Here is a 2500-nt window from a genome sequence, read left to right as displayed (position 1 = left end):
CGATTGCAAAACTCTCATCAAGACTACTTATGCGACTTCATGTATGTTGGGTTTCAGATAATACACTAGTAATGTATAACAAGACCATGGTCATAGAAGGAAGAGGGGAAAAGCTTACAGCATCTGGTATTCCCAGGTGGTCTCCCATCCAAGTACTAACCAGGCCAAACCCTGCTGAGTTTCCGAGATCAGACGAGATCGGGCGTTCTCAGGGTAGTGTGACCGAAAGCCATTGCAGAGCTCTCATCAAGACTACTTATGCGACTTCATGTATGTTTGGTTTCAGATAATTCACTAGTAATGTATAACAAGACCATGGTCATAGAAGCAAGAGGGGAAAAGCTTACAGCACCGGGTATTCCCAGATGGTCTCCCACCGAAGTACTATCCAGGCCAAACCCTGCTTAGCTTCCGAGATCAGACAAGATCGGGCGTTTTTAGGGTAGTGTGACCTTAAGCGATTACTGACCTCTCATCAAGACTACTTATTCGACTTCATATATGTTGGGTTTCAGATAATACACTAGTAATGTATAACAAGACCATGGTCATAGAAGCAAGAGGGGAAAAGCTTAGAGCACCTGGTATTCCCAAGTGGTCTCCCATCCAAGAACTAACCAGGCCAAACCCTGCTTAGCTTCCGAGATCAGACGAGATCGGGCATTCTCAGGGTTGTGTGACCTTAAGGGATTGCAGAAATCTCATCAAGACTACTTATGCGACTTCATGCATGTTGGGTTTCAAACAACACAATAGTAATGTATAACAAGACCATGGTCATAGAAGCAAGAGGGGAAAAGCTTACAGCACCTGGTATTCCCAGGTGGTCTCCCATCCAAGTACTAACCAGGCCAAACCCTGCTTAGCTTCCGAGATCAGACAAGATCAGGCGTTCTCAGGGCAGTGTGACCGAAAGCTATTGCAAAGCTGTCATCAAGACTACTTATGCGACTTCATCTATGTTGGGTTTTAGATTACACACTAGTAATGTATATCAAGACCAAGGTCATAGAAGCAAGAGGGGAAAAGCTTACAGCATCTGGAATTCCCAGGTCGTCTCCCATCCAAGTACTAAACAGGCCAAACCCCGCTTAGCTTCAGAGATCAGACGAGATCGGGCGTTCTCAGGGTAGTGTGACCATAAGCGATTGCAAAACTCTCATCAAGACTACAGGTGCTGGTCAACGAATTAGAATAATTTGAAATAGTGCAATCATGAAATTCTTTGAATGCATTTTTTGTGCAGAAAGCAAATCAGGTGTTCACCGCACCTGTCCTACTCGTTAGACTAATCACAGAACTCGTTACCTGGAAAAAAATTTGCTCAGCTGAGCTTTCCAAAAGGCCCATTTAGGCCATTTAACTGTGACACTGTTGTTTTATTGAATTAGAATAATGGAGAAACCATTTCATTGAATTAGAATAATTTTTATTATAATTACAATCATCACTTTCTCAGTATTTTGTGGCTGCCCCCTTGGCTTGTATGACTGCCTGAAGTCTCCGCGGCATCGATTTGACCAGCTTGTCGCAAGTTTCCGCACTCACAGCTTCCCAGGCAGTGGCGATGTTCTGCTTCAGTTGGTCCAGCGTAGTAGGCTTTCTGTCGCGAATTTTCCGCTTGACGATGGCCCAAAGGTTTTCAATGACATTGAGGTCAGGCGAGTTGGCCGGCCATGCCAAAACTTCAAGCTGTTTTTTAGTGAACCAATCTTTGGTCGACTTTGCCGCATGAGCCGGTGCAATATCCTGTTGAAATATGAAGTCTTCTTCGCCGAACTGTTCCTCAACAGTCGGAATCAGGAACGTTTCCAGAACATCTTGATATACGGCAGCATTGACAGTCTTCTTGAGGAAGCAGAGTTTCCCTACACCTCGAGCGGAAATGCATCCCCAGACCATAACGCTCTGGGGAAACTTGACGGATCTTTTCACGCACTCGTGGTTGTAGGTTTCGCCACCACGACGCCAGACACGAGGACCTTGGTCACCGAAGGAGATGCAGAAGCGTGATTCGTCACTGAAGACCACTTTCTGCCAGTCTTCAGCAGTCCACTCGCCGTGTTCTTTGGCCCACTTCAGCCGTTTCTCCATTTGTTTCTTGTTCAGCATCGGTTTTACTGCTGGAACGCGAGATTTGAAGCCGAGTTCGCGCAGACGACGGTAAGTGGTTGATCTGGAGACGTCAGCGCCGGTCTGCTTGTTCCACAAGTCGGTGAGCTCGGAAGTGGACTTGAACCGGTTGCTGACTGCGATCTTTCTCAGCTGCTTGTTGTCGCGAGCAGAAGTTTTTCGGACGCCGGAACAGTTGGTGCACTTGCTGCAGTTTCTCTTGAGAGCTTTGCAGACGGAAGACTGGCTGATGCCGAGCTGCTCAGCAATTTTAGTTTGGGTCAAGCCTTGTTGGCGAAGGGCTTGAATTTGAGCCACTATTCCGGTTGAGAGGTCGCGCTGCTTACCCATGATTGATTTTACAACTTAGAAATTCTACTCAACCCTG

The 2500-nt window shown here is 46.5% G+C and overlaps 1 non-coding gene and 5 pseudogenes across 1 annotated transcript; all 6 read right to left on the bottom strand.

Moving 5' to 3' along the window:
• Position 1, bottom strand: part of LOC125802020 (5S ribosomal RNA) — a 119-nt pseudogene extending 118 nt beyond the window's left edge.
• A 110-nt stretch (positions 2–111) lies between these two features.
• On the bottom strand, positions 112–230 carry LOC125801971 (5S ribosomal RNA; annotated as a pseudogene).
• A 110-nt stretch (positions 231–340) lies between these two features.
• LOC125801919 (5S ribosomal RNA) lies at positions 341–459 on the bottom strand (annotated as a pseudogene).
• A 110-nt stretch (positions 460–569) lies between these two features.
• Positions 570–688, bottom strand: LOC125801904 (5S ribosomal RNA; annotated as a pseudogene).
• Positions 689–798: 110 nt separating this feature from the next.
• On the bottom strand, positions 799–917 carry LOC125801823 (5S ribosomal RNA). Its single transcript, XR_007438982.1, has one exon. It is a non-coding gene; the product is annotated as a 5S ribosomal RNA (ribosomal RNA).
• Positions 918–1027: 110 nt separating this feature from the next.
• On the bottom strand, positions 1028–1146 carry LOC125802019 (5S ribosomal RNA; annotated as a pseudogene).
• Between the last annotated feature and the right edge of the window lie 1354 nt (positions 1147–2500).

Source organism: Astyanax mexicanus, chromosome 4 (assembly GCF_023375975.1).
Source record: "Astyanax mexicanus isolate ESR-SI-001 chromosome 4, AstMex3_surface, whole genome shotgun sequence".
In the NCBI taxonomy this organism is placed as follows: Eukaryota; Metazoa; Chordata; class Actinopteri; order Characiformes; family Acestrorhamphidae; genus Astyanax; species Astyanax mexicanus.
Note: the sequence above shows the minus strand (reverse complement) of the source record. Positions and strands in the feature narration are given on the sequence as shown.